Source organism: Danio aesculapii, chromosome 4 (assembly GCF_903798145.1).
Source record: "Danio aesculapii chromosome 4, fDanAes4.1, whole genome shotgun sequence".
In the NCBI taxonomy this organism is placed as follows: domain Eukaryota; kingdom Metazoa; phylum Chordata; class Actinopteri; order Cypriniformes; family Danionidae; genus Danio; species Danio aesculapii.
In genome coordinates, this window is record NC_079438.1 from 22,056,335 (window position 1) to 22,073,871 (window position 17,537).

The 17,537-nt window shown below is 45.2% G+C and overlaps 17 non-coding genes across 17 annotated transcripts; all 17 read right to left on the reverse strand.

The window, feature by feature from the left end:
• Nucleotides 1–5,928: 5,928 nt before the first annotated feature.
• trnak-uuu (transfer RNA lysine (anticodon UUU)) lies at nt 5,929–6,001 on the reverse strand. The gene has a single exon. It is a non-coding gene; the product is annotated as a tRNA-Lys (tRNA).
• Nucleotides 6,002–8,021: 2,020 nt separating this feature from the next.
• Nucleotides 8,022–8,103, reverse strand: trnas-uga (transfer RNA serine (anticodon UGA)). The gene has a single exon. It is a non-coding gene; the product is annotated as a tRNA-Ser (tRNA).
• Nucleotides 8,104–8,448: 345 nt separating this feature from the next.
• trnal-caa (transfer RNA leucine (anticodon CAA)) lies at nt 8,449–8,530 on the reverse strand. The gene has a single exon. It is a non-coding gene; the product is annotated as a tRNA-Leu (tRNA).
• A 348-nt stretch (nt 8,531–8,878) lies between these two features.
• trnas-aga (transfer RNA serine (anticodon AGA)) lies at nt 8,879–8,960 on the reverse strand. Its single transcript has one exon. It is a non-coding gene; the product is annotated as a tRNA-Ser (tRNA).
• A 249-nt stretch (nt 8,961–9,209) lies between these two features.
• Nucleotides 9,210–9,291, reverse strand: trnas-cga (transfer RNA serine (anticodon CGA)). Its single transcript has one exon. It is a non-coding gene; the product is annotated as a tRNA-Ser (tRNA).
• Nucleotides 9,292–9,635: 344 nt separating this feature from the next.
• Nucleotides 9,636–9,717, reverse strand: trnas-cga (transfer RNA serine (anticodon CGA)). Its single transcript has one exon. It is a non-coding gene; the product is annotated as a tRNA-Ser (tRNA).
• A 679-nt stretch (nt 9,718–10,396) lies between these two features.
• Nucleotides 10,397–10,478, reverse strand: trnas-uga (transfer RNA serine (anticodon UGA)). Its single transcript has one exon. It is a non-coding gene; the product is annotated as a tRNA-Ser (tRNA).
• A 128-nt stretch (nt 10,479–10,606) lies between these two features.
• Nucleotides 10,607–10,678, reverse strand: trnah-gug (transfer RNA histidin (anticodon GUG)). Its single transcript has one exon. It is a non-coding gene; the product is annotated as a tRNA-His (tRNA).
• Nucleotides 10,679–10,822: 144 nt separating this feature from the next.
• Nucleotides 10,823–10,904, reverse strand: trnas-cga (transfer RNA serine (anticodon CGA)). Its single transcript has one exon. It is a non-coding gene; the product is annotated as a tRNA-Ser (tRNA).
• Nucleotides 10,905–11,252: 348 nt separating this feature from the next.
• trnas-aga (transfer RNA serine (anticodon AGA)) lies at nt 11,253–11,334 on the reverse strand. Its single transcript has one exon. It is a non-coding gene; the product is annotated as a tRNA-Ser (tRNA).
• A 249-nt stretch (nt 11,335–11,583) lies between these two features.
• trnas-cga (transfer RNA serine (anticodon CGA)) lies at nt 11,584–11,665 on the reverse strand. The gene has a single exon. It is a non-coding gene; the product is annotated as a tRNA-Ser (tRNA).
• A 128-nt stretch (nt 11,666–11,793) lies between these two features.
• On the reverse strand, nt 11,794–11,865 carry trnah-gug (transfer RNA histidin (anticodon GUG)). The gene has a single exon. It is a non-coding gene; the product is annotated as a tRNA-His (tRNA).
• A 144-nt stretch (nt 11,866–12,009) lies between these two features.
• Nucleotides 12,010–12,091, reverse strand: trnas-cga (transfer RNA serine (anticodon CGA)). Its single transcript has one exon. It is a non-coding gene; the product is annotated as a tRNA-Ser (tRNA).
• Nucleotides 12,092–12,439: 348 nt separating this feature from the next.
• trnas-aga (transfer RNA serine (anticodon AGA)) lies at nt 12,440–12,521 on the reverse strand. Its single transcript has one exon. It is a non-coding gene; the product is annotated as a tRNA-Ser (tRNA).
• Nucleotides 12,522–12,770: 249 nt separating this feature from the next.
• Nucleotides 12,771–12,852, reverse strand: trnas-uga (transfer RNA serine (anticodon UGA)). The gene has a single exon. It is a non-coding gene; the product is annotated as a tRNA-Ser (tRNA).
• Nucleotides 12,853–13,196: 344 nt separating this feature from the next.
• Nucleotides 13,197–13,278, reverse strand: trnas-uga (transfer RNA serine (anticodon UGA)). The gene has a single exon. It is a non-coding gene; the product is annotated as a tRNA-Ser (tRNA).
• Nucleotides 13,279–13,420: 142 nt separating this feature from the next.
• Nucleotides 13,421–13,502, reverse strand: trnas-aga (transfer RNA serine (anticodon AGA)). The gene has a single exon. It is a non-coding gene; the product is annotated as a tRNA-Ser (tRNA).
• Nucleotides 13,503–17,537: the final 4,035 nt, after the last annotated feature.

Sequence of the window (17,537 nt, forward strand, 5' to 3'; positions counted from 1 at the left end):
GTTGCTAGGTGGTTACTATGCGGTTTTTAAGGTGTTGCTAGGCGGTTGCTAGGCGGTTGCCAAGGTGTTGCTAAGTGGTTGCTAGGTGGTTGCTAGGCGGTTGCTAAGGTGTTGCTAAGTGGTTGCTAGGTGGTTGCTATGCGGTTGCTAAGGTGTTGCTAGGTGGTTGCTAGGCGGTTGCTAAGGTGTTGCTATGTGGTTGCTAGGCGGTTGCTAAGATGTTGCTAGGTGGTTGCTATGGGGTTGCTAAGGTGTTGCTAAGTGGTTGCTAGGCGGTTGCTAAGGTGTTGCTAGGTGGTTGCTATGCGGTTTCTAAGGTGTTGCTAGGTGGTTGCTAAGGTGTTGCTAAGTGGTTGCTAGGTGGTTGCTAGGCGGTTGCTAAGGTGTTGCTAGGTGGTTGCTATGCGGTTGCTAAGGTGTTGCTAGGTGGTTGCTAGGCGGTTGCTAAGGTGTTGCTAGGTGGTTGCTATGGGGTTGCTAAGGTGTTGCTAAGTTGTTGCTAGGCTGTTGCTAAGGTGTTGCTAGGTGGTTGCTATGCGGTTTCTAAGGTGTTGCTAGGCGGTTGCTAAGGTGTTGCTAAGTGGTTGCTAGGCAGTTGCTAAGGTGTTTCTAAGTGGTTGCTAGGTGGTTGCTATGCGGTTGCTAAGGTGTTGCTAGGTGGTTGCTATGCGGTTGCTAAGGTGTTTCTAGGTGGTTGCTAGGCGGTTGCTAAGGTGTTGCTAAGTGGTTGCTAGGTGGTTGCTAGGCGGTTGCTAAGGTGTTGCTAGGTGGTTGCTATGGGGTTGCTAAGGTGTTGCTAAGTGGTTGCTAGGCTGTTGCTAAGGTGTTGCTAGGTGGTTGCTATGCGGTTTCTAAGGTGTTGCTAGGCGGTTGCTAAGGTGTTGCTAAGTGGTTGCTAGGCAGTTGCTAAGGTGTTTCTAAGTGGTTGCTAGGTGGTTGCTATGCGGTTGCTAAGGTGTTGCTAGGTGGTTGCTAAGGTGTTGCTAAGTGGTTGCTATGCGGTTTCTAAGTGGTTGCTAGGCGGTTGCTAGGCGGTTGCTAAGTGGTTGCTAAGGTGTTGCTAGGTGGTTGCTAGGCGGTTGCTAAGTGGTTGCTAGGTGGTTGCTATGCGGTTTCTAAGGTGTTGCTAGGCGGTTGCTAAGGTGTTGCTAGGTGGTTGCTATGCGGTTGCCAAGGTGTTGCTAGGTGGTTACTATGCGGTTTTTAAGGTGTTGCTAGGCGGTTGCTAGGCGGTTGCCAAGGTGTTGCTAAGTGGTTGCTAGGTGGTTGCTAGGCGGTTGCTAAGGTGTTGCTAAGTGGTTGCTAGGTGGTTGCTATGCGGTTGCTAAGGTGTTGCTAGGTGGTTGCTAGGCGGTTGCTAAGGTGTTGCTATGTGGTTGCTAGGCGGTTGCTAAGATGTTGCTAGGTGGTTGCTATGGGGTTGCTAAGGTGTTGCTAAGTGGTTGCTAGGCGGTTGCTAAGGTGTTGCTAGGTGGTTGCTATGCGGTTTCTAAGGTGTTGCTAGGTGGTTGCTAAGGTGTTGCTAAGTGGTTGCTAGGTGGTTGCTAGGCGGTTTGCTAAGGTGTTGCTAGGTGGTTGCTATGCGGTTGCTAAGGTGTTGCTAGGTGGTTGCTAGGCGGTTGCTAAGGTGTTGCTAGGTGGTTGCTATGGGGTTGCTAAGGTGTTGCTAAGTTGTTGCTAGGCTGTTGCTAAGGTGTTGCTAGGTGGTTGCTATGCGGTTTCTAAGGTGTTGCTAGGCGGTTGCTAAGGTGTTGCTAAGTGGTTGCTAGGCAGTTGCTAAGGTGTTTCTAAGTGGTTGCTAGGTGGTTGCTATGCGGTTGCTAAGGTGTTGCTAAGTGGTTGCTAGGTGGTTGCTAGGCGGTTGCTAAGGTGTTGCTAGGTGGTTGCTATGGGGTTGCTAAGGTGTTGCTAAGTGGTTGCTAGGCGGTTGCTAAGGTGTTGCTAGGTGGTTGCTATGCAGTTTCTAAGTGGTTGCTTGGCGGTTGCTAAGGTGTTGCTAGGTGGTTGCTATGCAGTTTCTAAGTGGTTGCTAGGCGGTTGCTAAGGTGTTGCTAGGTGGTTGCTATGCGGTTGCTAAGGTGTTGCTAGGCGGTTGCTAAGGTGTTGCTAGGTGGTTGCTAGGCGGTTGCTAAGGTGTTGCTAGGTGGTTGCTAGGCGGTTGCTAAGTGGTTGCTAAGTGGTTGCTAGGTGGTTGCTATGCGGTTGCTAAGGTGTTGCTAGGTGGTTGCTAAGGTGTTGCTAGGTGGTTGTTAGGCGGTTGCTAAGGTGTTGCTAGGTGGTTGCTAGGCGGTTGCTAAGGTGTTGCTAAGTGGTTGCTATGCGGTTGCTAAGGTGTTGCTAGGTGGTTGCTAAGGTGTTGCTAAGTGGTTGCTGGGCGGTTGCTAAGGTGTTGCTAGGTGGTTGCTAGGCGGTTGCTAAGGTGTTGATAGGCGTTGGATAAATCTTTATAATATTAATTATTAAGTCATAACATTATTAAAATAACAAAATTAAGTGATAAAAATAAAAAGATAAAAGAGCAGCATTTTGCTAAATATATTAGTCCTTTATTTGCTTTATATCCTGCTCTATATGTGTTGTTTTATATTCGTTTGTTATTTAACTTGCTGCATTCGTTATTTAGTGTTTGAATATTGAAACAAATAACAGTCATGGCTTAAATGGTTATATTTTACCATCAAAATGTTGAACATTTTATATCATTATACACTATTGTTGCATTATCATTGTTTAATTGTCTGTGATGTTCAGAGAGTTGAAATATATTATTTATTCCTCCTCCAGTCATTTTCAATCATCACGTTACATTTTGGTCATTTCATCTCTAAATAAAGTTTAGGCAGAGCCGTGCAACATATGACCTCTAAATAAATAAGCTGCTGTGACATCTACCTATATTTAGCACCCCTGTTTGATAGAGCAGCACAGTGTTCAGTCATGCTGTTGCTTTCGCTTTAATGAACATGAAAAAAACAGTTTCGGCTTTTGTTTAAATTTAATTGAACAAAAGGAGCCGTTTTCATTGCGTTACCAAGGCAACTACTGATGTGTTTTGTGTAATGTTTCACAGAGATTTGTCACAGCACAACAGTGTAAAATGAAACCGTATCCATGCTGTCTGGCCCTGTTTGGCACAGAATGGAGCGGTTCAGCATAAAGATTGATTCAGCACAACAGTAGAAAAGCGGTTATTGTTAGCCCCATAACAGTATATATCATAAGTGATAATCTAAATAATGAATAAGCTTTTATTAATAACAGCATTTGGAAAAAATCCTCTGGAAGTGTGGAGGCGAGCTTCATCACATCAACAAATAATAACAACTGCCTGTGTGTGATTTATACCTTACATAAAGATTGTGTATAACATAGTGCCTAATGTTTTTTTGTTGGTTCACCTTTTGCTATTGAAGCAGCTCTAAAAATGTTATTTTGATCACTATTTTAGGTGAGAATTGGCCCCAATACTTCAATCACAGGTGAACAGTTTGCCCATGTGAATTAGACTGACCCTAAAATGGCCACAAAAGATCTCTTAGTAGCCATGATTGGAAGGAACACCCTTAGTACACACTGCTGCACTGGCAAATGTTCAAATGCCTTCAGAGACAAAGCAGCTAAGCCACGACTGAAATAAGTCTCTGACATCATCGGTAAGTTTTTTTTCCTAAAAAAATATTTTGTAAATATTGTCATATTTTAAGATATTAAAAACAAAAATATACAAATATAATGATATAATTACACTCAGGACTTTACTATCTACTTAAAAAAATATGTCAGGCCTTGAGATTTAGCATTAAAATAAAATTGTCAAAATTCAAATAAAATAAGTCTGCATAAACGGTATTAATTAAGTATTAAATATGGTCAGACATTTATACATTTATAAATCTAACAGTTTGTAGTCATCTCTTAAATCAAATATAAAGTGAACATTTTTAAACAACCCATAGCTGGTTTGGGTACTGCTGAGTGCTGTGGCTGGAGGGGGGGGGGGTCTTTTGCTCTTAGATGGGGTTTGGGTCTAAATATGTTTCTTTTTCTTATCTCTGACAGTTTACATCAAGAATTAATAGAATGTTGAAGCCAGCCAAATAAGGAAGCCCATCTCCCAAAAATGCACTGATTAAGTGCAAAATGACAAAAAGACCCCACAATTTTGCGTAATTTTTTAGAACTTTGGGTGTGAATATTTTTTATCTGTTCATATAATGAAAACTGAATTCAAATTGAACAATGTTGAAACAACAGGACATAATTTTGTGTCCCTTTTTAAATCAATATTTTCAGAGGTTTGTGCACTAATGTTGTTCTCTAATATAGGTTGCACAAAAATTAAGGTGTCAAGGTGACTTTTCATAAGACAGTCACAGATACAAAAGAAAAGTGTACATTTAGGATTCCATTAAAATCCCATATACTTGTCATATAAGTCGTATTAGACAATCTGATGGATTCCTTTAGGTTTTAAGGTTCCAAAAACAAATAGGAATTCTAAATGGAATCCTACACAGAAATCCTATTGGAATTTCTAACATATTTTGGAACCTTTCCTAAAGGATTCCAATAGGATTTCTTTATAGGATTCCATTGAGAATTCCAGTTGGAATTTCCACGTGGGGTGCGTGCGTACAATTCTGAACAGTATCCCAAGCATAAACGTCAGACATACACTAGACTGGTTAGAGCTGACTCCAGACCTGTGAAACGGATCCACAATCAAATAGAACACACACACTTAAATATAATCTGTTTCTTATCCGAGGCTGAGTGTAGTCTCAGCCGTCTTTATCAAAACTGGTTAAAAACCGGTATAATCTACATTCAGGCAGTTATATCCTTACTACACAAAGTCTATCTTGAATAAAAAGTAGAATCACCTTAAAAGAATTAACCGTAAAAACAGCAAAAATCCCTTAAGACATTTTAGATAGTATTAACTCTTAGAAATAACAAGGGAGACAGTTGCTTCCGGTCCTCAGCCCTCAGCTCCACTCAAGGTCTCCGTGACCTCTGACCTAGTTTGGTGGCTCCTGAAAAAGTTATAAAGAGACAGGCAAACGCACTGAACATTCTTATATTAAGCAATGTGTTAACTTATTCATTAGTTAAAATCAATTCAAAGTTAATTACTCATTCAAATAATCAAATGATTATATGAAAAAAATGAGAAACAAGATGGTGAGGAAAGGATAAACGTTGATTCATGCTGAGATGGATAGGAAGGTAGAAATCCGAATCCTCCACGCTCTACAAAAGTTGGCTTACACACCCAAACAGGGACTTGAACCCAGAAACGTCAGATGAAAAGTCTGACGCTCTACCGACTGAGTTATCCGGGATCACTGGGGGATTAGCTTAGATTTAAGCGCTTGTGACATGTCAGAGTAGCAGCGTGCGCTGAAAAGTGGCCTGTACAAAACAGGTGGCAAGAGGCAGGTGTGATGCCAATGTCACCTTAAGGAATCCTGCCGTGACCCTGATTCGAAGCGGGGTTGCTGCGGCCACAATGCAGAGTACTAACCACAATCCGTTCACGGCGAGTTACCGGACAGCCGTTGTGGCCCCTGTGTGGCATGTTCCTCCCTCTGATTTGCCCCTTTCGGTTCAGTGAGCACACGCTGTTGTTTTTCTCCTGCTACCAGCATGACGCTTTTCCCAAGTAACGCTGGAATTGCAAACATTTGATGACTGTTGCAAGTTTAAAAAGGAAGAGGACGAGCACGTGGTCTGCAGGACTCGAACCAGCGCGAGAAGACCCCAATGGATTTCTAATGCACCACCTTAACCACTCGGGCGCAACTACAAGACTGCCTGTGCTCTCCATGTCCTCATGCCTAGTACACGTGTTGTGCATCCAGATGAAACTTTCAGCAAGCAATAGCTCACTGGCAAAAGCTGTGGCTCCGCAAGAAGAGCCTTACACGCCCAAACAGGGACTTGAACCCTGGACCCTCAGATTAAAAGTCTGATGCTCTACCGACTGAGCTACCCGGGCTCCATGGCAGTGCCTTGCAAGTAGGCAAGGTTTAGGGTTGTGGTCGGCGCAGACCTTTACGGTACACAAAAGTTTACCGTGAGGTGGGGTTTGGACTTGTGGTTGGTGTAGATGTTGCTAAAACACAACAGGTTACTGTGATGTTGGGTTTATGGTTGTTGTAGGTGTAGACGTCAGTAAAACACAGTAGTTTGGACTCCATGTCATGTCGGAGACATTAAAAAGATCAATGACAACTGCAGAAGGTCTTTCTGTTGTTGTGGCAATAAATGGAGACTTAACCATTGAAACGATTCCTTCCATGCCTTAGAAGCGTGACTTGATCAATGCTTACCTACACAGCATGCTGGCATCAAAGGTCCCGTTGCTCATTTCGAATTCCTAGTCTTCTACACTTTAGGAAACGTAAACATTCAGGACGTGCCATTAGCACAGCCTGCACTAAAAGGAGGCAGGAGATTACGGGTGGCATCACAGAGTGCAACGTCAATGCCACCTTGAAAAGCCTGCCATGACCCGGATTCGAACCGGGGTTGCTGCGGCCACAACGCAGAATACGAACCACTATACGATCACGGCGAGCTACGGGACAGCCACTGCATCCTCGCTCTCTGTCATACGTCTTTGAAAATGGAGGGCCCCCAGGGCAGTCAGAAGTCACGCGCTGCGGTTTTAATTTTGTTGCTTTTCCCTACCAGCACATCCCTTTTGCGAAGAAACACTGGGGTTGCAAACAATCAAGGAAAGTCGCAAACTAAATCCTGCGCGCAGCCTGGACGTAGTCGGCAGGATTCGAACTTGCGCGGGGAGACCCCAATGGATTTCTAGTCCATCGCCTTTACCACTCAGCCACGACTACGAAGCTTGACCTTTCCATTGTGCTCTTGCCTGGCGCATTGGTCGTGCTGCCCGATGACATGTAGAGCAAGCAAGAGCTCACCAGCAATAGATGTCGCTTGTAGGGATGGTATGCAGTTTAACCCAAAGAATGACCAGTCTGTCAGACAAAGAAGAGCCGGAGTCAGAGATTTAAATAAATAAATAAATAAAGTTTACTGAAGATAGTTTGCAGTTACATCAGCAGAAGCCAGCTTCAACACTCACCATGAGTTCCTAGGGCGCTCTGCTTACAATCACAAATCAATAACAATTATACTCTCACATAAGGTCATTAACTGCGTCACGCATATAGGTGTTCTAACCTGATTGGATAAAACACAGATAGACTAGGAAAATTTCCACGTGGGGTGCGTGCGTACAATTCTGAACAGTATCTCAAGCATAAACGTCAGACATCCACTAGACTGTTTAGAGCTGACTCCAGATCTGTGAAACGGATCCACAATCAAATAGAACACACACACTTAAAGTATAATCTGTTTCTTATCCGAGGCTAAGTGTAGTCTCAGCCGTCTTTATCAAAACTTGTTAAAAACCAGTATAATCTACATTCAGGCAGTTATATCCTTACCGGCTGACAACAGTTTCTCATCACGGCACAGACCTGCGTCCTCTTAAAAAAAACAGATGCAGTCGTCCTCCAGGAAACGGCGTTTCAGAGCTGTGCCATGCCACTGCTGAGCTGCACCGTGAAAGACATTGAAGTCATTAGGTGTTACCAAAGCCATGGTCCAAAAGCATGGCCAAAAGCACATTTCGCCTGGGCCTTTTGGAACTGTGCTAGCATCAGTCTTGAAAAGAGCTGTGCATAAAGCAACTCTCCAGAAGCAGATGGAGTGGGGAAAATGTGCCACAAAGGGACAGCCAAAAAGGACTGGGTGACTTGGAAAAAAAACTATCAAATCCCAATCTTGATGAGCCGTACAAGATGTTGCTGTCGATTTATTGAACGTTTCTCTAGGCAACATCAGAGTGTAGGGACTACAAAAAAAGCTAAATTGCGACTAGTCGCTGGACTTGAATTATTTAATATGGGATTAAACACGCAGGCCCGCAACCAAACAACGCAAAAGCCACAGTTCCTCTCACAGAGAGAAAAAGCAAAAGCAGCTGGCTGTTCCGTAGTCGGCAGGGTTCGAACCTGCGCGGGGAGACCCCAATGGATTTCAAGTCCATCGCCTTAACCTCTCGGCCACGACTACGCATGGTGACAGCCCGTTGACTTTTTCTGCTGAATGTGGGCAACATTGAACGCAGCACAGTTGGGGCATAAATGGCCTGAGGTTGTAAAAAGCGGCACAAGAATTGCTCGCAGTTAACAGGAACACGCTGCCGTGACCCGGATTCGAACCGGGGTTGCTGCGGCCACTACGCAGAGTTCTGACCACTATACGATTACGGCACACCGCTCGCTCACCGATAAGCTCTGCAGCTACCTGGACACTAAGGGACACTGGTTTGTTTGCAAGATTCAGAGGAGGACGGCATTTCCATTAGGGGAGCAATGAGCAAAATAAGGAAGTGGACTTTGTGGAAATACCAACCGACGTAGTCGGCAGGGTTCGAACCTGCGCAGGGAGACCCCAATGGCTTTTGAGTCCATCGCCTTAATCTCTCGGCCACGACTACACCTGGCCTTGACTTGTCTGCTCTGTTGGCTGGATGTGGGCAACACTAGATACAGCAGAGGTTGAGGTGAGAAATCCAGCCATGGCCTGAGGTGACGAAAACTCAGCCCAGCATGGATTTCCGTTAACAGGTACGTGCTGCTGTGACCGGGATTCAAACTGGGATTTCTCTGGCCACAACACAGAGTACGGATCACTGTACAGTCGCGGCAAACCACTGTCGCTCACCCACAGCTGCCTGGTCTCTAAGTGACAGGGGCTTGTTTGTGAGTTGCAGAGGAGGATTGCAATTACGTATAGGAGGCTTGAAAGAAAAGAGAACAACAACATAAGTGGACGTGCAAAACAACGTAGTCGGCAGGATTCGAACCTGCGCGGGGAAACCCCAATGGATTTCTAGTCCATCGCCTTAACCACTCGGCCACGACTACAGACATCTGCTTTCTCTCTCCTACTGAGGTGGCAACCAAGCACAGGGTCAACAGGGGTAGAGGAAGGTGCACTAGCTCTTGTACAACTTTTCCGTACAATCTCTGAGAAGCAGGGACAGCATAGCTCTCTAATCTAACACACTCAGCTAACTTCATGGGCACTCTTTCCACACAAGCTGATGATCTGAATTCAGAGCAAAAGCCACAGTTCCTCTCACAGAGAGAAAAAGCAAAAGCAGCTGGCTATTCCGTAGTCGGCAGGGTTCGAACCTGCGCGGGAAGACCCCAATGGATTTCGAGTCCATCGCCTTAACCTCTCGGCCACGACTACGCATGGTGGCAGCCTGTTGACTTTTTTTGCTGAATTTGGGCAACAGTGAACGCAGCACAGTTGGGGCATAAATGGCCTGAGGTTGTAAAAAGCGGCACAAGCATTGCTCGCAGTTAACAGGAACACGCTGCCGTGACCCGGATTCGAACCGGGGTTGCTGCGGCCACAATGCAGAGTACTGACCACTATACGATCACGGCACACCGCTTGCTCACCGATAAGCTCTGCACCTACCTGGACACTAAGGGACACTGGTTTGATTGCGAGATTCAGAAGAGGACAGCATTTCCGTTAGGGGGCAATGAGCAAAATAAGCAAGTGGACTTTGTGGAAATACCAACCGACGTAGTCGGCAGGGTTTGAACCTGCGCGGGGAGACCCCAATGGATTTCGAGTCCATCGCCTTAACCTCTCGGCCACGACTACACCTGGCCTTGATTTGTCTGCTCTGTTGGCCGGATGTGGGCAACACTAGATACAGCAGAGGTTGGGGTGAGAAATCCAGCCATGGCCTGAGGTGACGAAAACTCAGCCCAGCATGGCTTTCCGTTAATAGGTACGTGCTGCTGTGACCGGGATTCAAACTGGGATTTCTCTGGCCACAACACAGAGTACGGATCACTGTACAGTCGCGGCAAACCACTGTCGCTCACCCACAGCTGCCTGGTCTCTAAGTGACAGGGGCTTGTTTGTGAGTTGCAGAGGAGGATTGCAATTACGTATAGGAGGCTTGAAAGAAAAGAGAACAACAACATAAGTGGACGTGCAAAACAACGTAGTCAGCAGGATTCGAACCTGCGCGGGAAAACCCCAATAGATTTCTAGTCCATCGCCTTAACCACTCGGCCACGACTACAGACATCTGCTTTCTCTCTCCTACTGAGGTGGCATCCAAGCACAGGGTCAACAGGGGTAGAGGAAGGTGCACTAGCTCTTGTACAACTTTTCCGTACAATCTCTGGGAAGCAGGGACAGCATAGCTCTCTAATCTAACACACTCAGCTAATTTCATGGGCACTCTTTCCACACAATCTGATGATCTGAATTCAGAGCAAAAGCCACAGTTCCTCTAACAGAGAGAAAAAGCAAAATCAGCTGGCTATTCCGTAGTCGGCAGGGTTCGAACCTGCGCGGGGAGACCCCAATGGATTTCAAGTCCATCGCCTTAACCTCTCGGCCACGACTACGCATGGTGGCATCCCGTTGACTTTTTCTGCTGAATTTGGGCAACAGTGAACGCAGCACAGTTGGGGAATAAATGGCCTGAGGTTGTAAAAAGCGGCACAAGCATTGCTCGCAGTTAACAGGAACACGCTGCCGTGACCCGGATTCGAACCGGGGTTGCTGCGGCCACAACGCAGAGTACTGACCACTATACGATCACGGCACACCGCTTGCTCACCGATAAGCTCTGCACCTACCTGGACACTAAGGGACACTGGTTTGATTGCGAGATTCAGAAGAGGACAGCATTTCCGTTAGGGGGCAATGAGCAAAATAAGCAAGTGGACTTTGTGGAAATACCAACCGACGTAGTCGGCAGGGTTCGAACCTGCGCGGGGAGACCCCAATGGATTTCGAGTCCATCGCCTTAACCTCTCGGCCACGACTACACCTGGCCTTGACTTGTCTGCTCTGTTGGCCGGATGTGGGCAACACTAGATACAGCAGAGGTTGGGGTGAGAAATCCAGCCATGGCCTGAGGTGACGAAAACTCAGCCCAGCATGGCTTTCCGTTAATAGGTACGTGCTGCTGTTACCGGGATTCAAACTGGGATTTCTCTGGCCACAACACAGAGTACGGATCACTGTACAGTCGCGGCAAACCACTGTCGCTCACCCACAGCTGCCTGGTCTCTAAGTGACAGGGGCTTGTTTGTGAGTTGCAGAGGAGGATTGCAATTACGTATAGGAGGCTTGAAAGAAAAGAGAACAACAACATAAGTGGACGTGCAAAACAACGTAGTCGGCAGGATTCGAACCTGCGCGGGGAAACCCCAATGGATTTCTAGTCCATCGCCTTAACCACTCGGCCACGACTACAGACATCTGCTTTCTCTCTCCTACTGAGGTGGCAGCCAAGCACAGGGTCAACAGGGGTAGAGGAAGGTGCACTAGCTCTTGTACAACTTTTCCGTACAATCTCTGGGAAGCAGGGACAGCATAGCTCTCTAATCTAACACACTCAGCTAACTTCATGGGCACTCTTTCCACACAATCTGATGATCTGAATTCAGAGCAAAAGCCACAGTTCCTCTCACAGAGAGAAAAAGCAAAATCAGCTGGCTATTCCGTAGTCGGCAGGGTTCGAACCTGCGCGGTGAGACCCCAATGGATTTCGAGTCCATCGCCTTAACCTCTCGGCCACGACTACGCATGGTGGCAGCCCTTTGACTTTTTCTGCTGAATTTGGGCAACAGTGAACGCAGCACAGTTGGGGCATAAATGGCCTGAGGTTGTAAAAAGCGGCACAAGCATTGCTCGCAGTTAACAGGAACACGCCGCCGTGACCCGGATTCGAACCGGGGTTGCTGCGGCCACAACGCAGAGTACTGACCACTATACGATCACGGCACACCGCTCGCTCACCGATAAGCTCTGCAGCTACCTGGACACTAAGGGACACTGGTTTGTTTGCGAGATTCAGAGGAGGACGGCATTTCCGTTAGGGGGCAATGAGCAAAATAAGCAAGTGGACTTTGTGGAAATACCAACCGACGTAGTCAGCAGGGTTCGAACCTGCGCGGGGAGACCCCAATGGATTTCGAGTCCATCGCCTTAACCTCTCGGCCACGACTACACCTGGCCTTGACTTGTCTGCTCTGTTGGCCGGATGTGGGCAACACTAGATACAGCAGAGGTTGGGGTGAGAAATCCAGCCATGGCCTGAGGTGACGAAAACTCAGCCCAGCATGGATTTCCGTTAATAGGTACGTGCTGCTGTGACCGGGATTCAAACTGGGATTTCTCTGGCCACAACACAGAGTACGGATCACTGTACAGTCGCGGCAAACCACTGTCGCTCACCCACAGCTGCCTGGTCTCTAAGTGACAGGGGCTTGTTTGTGAGTTGCAGAGGAGGATTGCAATTACGTATAGGAGGCTTGAAAGAAAAGAGAACAACAACATAAGTGGACGTGCCAAACAACGTAGTCGGCAGGATTCGAACCTGCGCGGGGAAACCCCAATGGATTTCTAGTCCATCGCCTTAACCACTCGGCCACGACTACAGACATCTGCTTTCTCTCTCCTACTGAGGTGGCAGCCAAGCACAGGGTCAACAGGGGTAGAGGAAGGTGCACTAGCTCTTGTACAACTTTTCCGTACAATCTCTGGGAAGCAGGGACAGCATAGCTCTCTAATCTAACACACTCAGCTAACTTCATGGGCACTCTTTCCACACAATCTGATGATCTGAATTCAGAGCAAAAGCCACAGTTCCTCTCACAGAGAGAAAAAGCAAAAGCAGCTGGCTATTCCGTAGTCGGCAGGGTTCGAACCTGCGCGGGGAGACCCCAATGGATTTCAAGTCCATCGCCTTAACCTCTCGGCCACGACTACGCATGGTGGCAGCCCGTTGACTTTTTCTGCTGAATTTGGGCAACATTGAACGCAGAACAGTTGGGGCATAAATGGCCTGAGGTTGTAAAAAGCGGCACAAGCATTGCTCGCAGTTAACAGGAATACGCTGCCGTGACCCAGATTCGAACCAGGGTTGCTGCGGCCACTACGCAGAGTTCTGACCACTATACGATCACGGCACACCCCTCGCTCACCGATAAGCTCTGCAGCTACCTGGACACTAAGGGACACTGGTTTGTTTGCGAGATTCAGAGGAGGACAGCATTTCCGTTAGGGGGCAATGAGCAAAATAAGCAAGTGGACTTTGTGGAAATACCAACCGACGTAGTCGGCAGGGTTCGAACCTGCGCGGGGAGACCCCAATGGATTTCAAGTCCATCGCCTTAACCTCTCGGCCACGACTACACCTGGCCTTGACTTGTCTGCTCTGTTGGCCGGATGTGGGCAACACTGTGGGCTTGTTTGTGAGATGCAGAGGAGGATTGCAATTACGCATAGGAGGCTTGAAAGAAAAGAGAACAACAACATAAGTGGACGTGCAAAACACCGTAGCCGGCAGGATTCGAACCTGCGCAGGGAAACCCCAATGGATTTCTAGTCCATCGCCTTAACCACTCGGCCACGACTACAGACATCTGCTTTCTCTCTCCTGCTGAGGTGGCAACCAAGCACAGGGTCAACAGGGGTAGAGTAAGGTGCACTAGCTATTGTGCAACTTTTCCCTACAATCTCTGGGAAGTAGGGACAGCATAGCTCTCTAACACACTCAGCTAACTTCATGGGCACTCTTTCCACACAAGCTGATGATCTGAATTCAGAGCAACGTGCTCTCGCAGGCCACACCACAATAGACAGCCACCAAGTGATATGAAAAGAACAACGAGGTCTCTGACAAACTGACAGGCATAAATGGCCTGAGGTTGTAAAAAGCGGCACAAGCATTGCTTGAAAGCATTAGTTGAAAGCCACGGGGTACTTGAAGTCAAGATCTCCATTACCAAAGCTTAGCGGAACCATGTAGGTTTGTAACGTGACAGTGAGATTCAAACAAGATTGGATCAATCTTATTTGAAGTGTGCAGCAAGTCTGAGAATTCGAAACTAACTATTGTCCTCAGATCATCACGCCTAAGTTTTGAGAAAACCAGTCCGAACTGTTTCACACAACTTAAATATAACCCAACATAGACAACCCAGTTGGGACTTGAACCCACAATCCCCAGCTTCGAAGGCTGATGCCCTATCCTTTAGGCCACTGGGTCAAGACTATTCTTTGTCATATCTGATGTATGGCTCAGGAAGTTCTTGTAACTCAGAAAAACAGTACTTTAGGATCCCTATGCCATATTGCATTCAGACAATCTGATGTGTACACCTAATGACAAAACAGCTTCTCTGAGGAGTTTTCCATTGTCATGTCTTTTTGACCAAAGGGTATGAACCTAGCTTTTTAAAGGTAACACTGGATTGTCTTGCACAGTCAACTTAAAAGGAACTGCATCAAAGACAACCCAGTTGGTACTTTAAACCCACAATCCCCAGCTTCGAAGGCTGGTGCCTAATCCATTAGGCCACTGGACTGTTTTATACTTACTGTGAACTGTAATATGCCTCCACGGAGTTGCTGACACACGTAACAAAAACAACATGAACAAAGAGTAGAGTGGATCGGTCTCACAGAATTTTTTGTGGCACTGCATACTGCTTCTACAAGGTTCGTTGGTCTAGGGGTATTTTTCTCGCTTAGGGTGCGAGAGGCCCCGGGTTCAAATCCTGGACGAGCCCTATGACTGTCATAGAGAAAGCAGCGGTGCTGTGCTATCCAAGGTGTTCCTATGTTAATTGTAGCAGCTTTTGCTGTGACTTTAGTGAATGAACATTTAGTGGACTTCTGATCTAAATCAGTCTAACATGTATAATTATACAGACAAAAAAAGGAGCGGCAATGATTCGGTTGTTAGATTTGTTTATGGATCTTGAACAACCCACCAGCTTTATGTGTAAGCACCATTTTTGTCTTTGTACACAGTCTCTTCTCTGTAGGCACCATGCAGGATTCAAAATGGCCTTTTGCGTTAGGTATCTCGTTACCCTTTTAGTCATAACAGGCAATATGCATGGCAATGCAGGAAGTTAATGACATGCAAACACATCTCAAGAAGGTTTTCACAGCTACCATGTTTCATCCACCAAACATTGCTCCCAAATTGAAGTGAGACCTTCAAAGACAACCCAGATGGGTCTTGAACCAACAATCCCAAGCCCCGGAGGCTGATGCCCTATCCCTTAGGCCACTGGGTCATTTCGGCAATCATTTGTCTTGGATTTTTTCTATGCCTTCAACAAGATGCCAACGAAAAGGAGCCGGGAAACACTTTATTTTGATGGTCCCCCTTTAGATAGTCTGCTGACCGTAAGTTACTTTTCAAGTTCTTATCTGTTTACTTTCATCTGGATAGTATCTGTAGAATGTTCTTAGGCAATCAATACAATGTCAACAGCATGTAAACATTTATTAAACTTTCGGTAAGATAAGTGTTACCAATTTAGCTTCTAGATGTTCAACAGTGTATCAGTAGATATGCAACAAATCTTCAACAGATGTTCAACAGTTTATTAGTACATATGCAACAAATCCTCAACATTTAGGTTCTAGATGTTCAACAGTGTATCAGTAGATATGCAACAAATCCTCAACATTTAATAAACTTGGTAAGTTACGTGTTACCAAATTAGGTTGTAGATGTTCAACAGTGTTTCAGTAGATATGCAACAAATCCTCAACAAGTTTTCAGAACATTGACCACCAAGATGTTTGTTGTTATTGTCTGCATGTAGTTGTTATCCAGTTTATGAATAGACTTTGAGTAAACATTCAGATGCCTATAAGTAGCAACGCAACATATTTTAACATGAACTTTAATCAAATATAAAATTAGGGTTAGGTACAATCTAAGAGTGTTCAGTTAACTATTTGTTGCATTTAACCTAACTTTCAGTAGACAGTTATTTTACTTTAAAGGGCACATAGTTTACCTCTTTTTTAAGATTTAATATTAATATTATGGTTCTTCTGAGTGTGCCAGTTTAGGTTCAGTTTAAAACACAATTCAGATTTTTTTATTATAATGTGTTAAAAAGTGTCATGTTGAGGGTGTGTCCACAGTTCGCTGATTTATGGGTGTGTTGCTTTACATGTAAATTAGTTTCGGCTTCCCGTCAACGTAACAAGGGGCGGGGCCATGAGCTCACCCGCTCTGCGTTTGCAACAGAGTCTGACAGGCAGACAGAGAAGGAGCAGGAGTGAGAGGTTCAGCAATCAGTCGTACATGTACGACTCGGACACAGACCAAGCAGAGAGTACAAAATCATATGTGTCTTTGTACAGTTTTACAGCCAACTGTGTGCTAGTTTCAAGTGCCGAGCTTGTACACAGAAACTAATAACCACGCACACTGAATGAACTTTTACTGAGGCACCGGATGCGCCGCTCTAAGCAGCAACACGGCATACCAGACACTCTCTGTGGCAGGGCAGAAACATGAAGTGTTCCGAATTATCGCGCCACGCATTTTTTAATTCTAAACATAGGTTTCTATTAGGGTACACACAACGGCAATTCAAGTCTGCAGCGGTCCGAGGCGCCCAGCCGTCGACTTGAGTGTACCCTGATAGAAACCGATGTTTAGAATTCTAAAACGCATGCTAGTTAAGATCACAGGGAGCTTCTGGGATCGCGAGAAATGCAAACGGCTGAAGTATAAGGTAGACTCAATGAGAAGTACACGTTTGCAAACCTACCTAAAGATACAACCAATAATTCCGATTAGAGCGATAATGTGGAGAATATTGATCTTGTGTTGAGCCCAATGAGCCTTGCATCTAAAAATAGAGCTAGCGTGTTCCTTTAGTGATATCGCTTCAACTCACGCTGAAAATGGTGGACGTGAATCAACAAACTGAGGATACGATGACGCGCCTGTCAATCAATATTGGTGGGCGGGGGGACCGCACTCCTACAGAAAGTTGCGATCGGTCTGAAAACCGCTCCAATTGGTCCACCGTTTTTATGTTGTTAAATTGAAAAAAAAAAGCATTGGGTGTGCTTAAGAGAGAGGAATATGGGGCGGCTTGTGTCAAGAAATTTGATTGATGACGGCCACGCCCCTTTTAGGCGGGACTTCCGGTTTAAGCCCCGCCCCTTTTTAATATACATTTAATAATTCCGGTAATTAGATTCTTATCAGTTTAATTAAAATAATAATTCCGGTAATTAGATTCTTATCAGTTTAATTAAATGAATAATTCCGGTAATTAAATTATAATTCCGGTAATTAAATTATAATTCCGGTAATTAAATAATAATGCCGGTATTTATATTCTTATCAGTTTAATTAAATTATTATTAATTCCTGTAATTAATTCTTTATATTAATAATTAGATTTTAATCAAATTAAATAAAATATATCAACCGTTATTAAAACCATATTTTAATTATTGTACTACATTATATTATATTTTAAATATTGTATTACATTATATTATATTTTAATTATTGTACTACATTATATTATATTTTAATTATTGTAATACATTATATTTTAATTATTGCAATAAACTATTATAATTATATACTATTATACACTATTATATTTTACTAATAT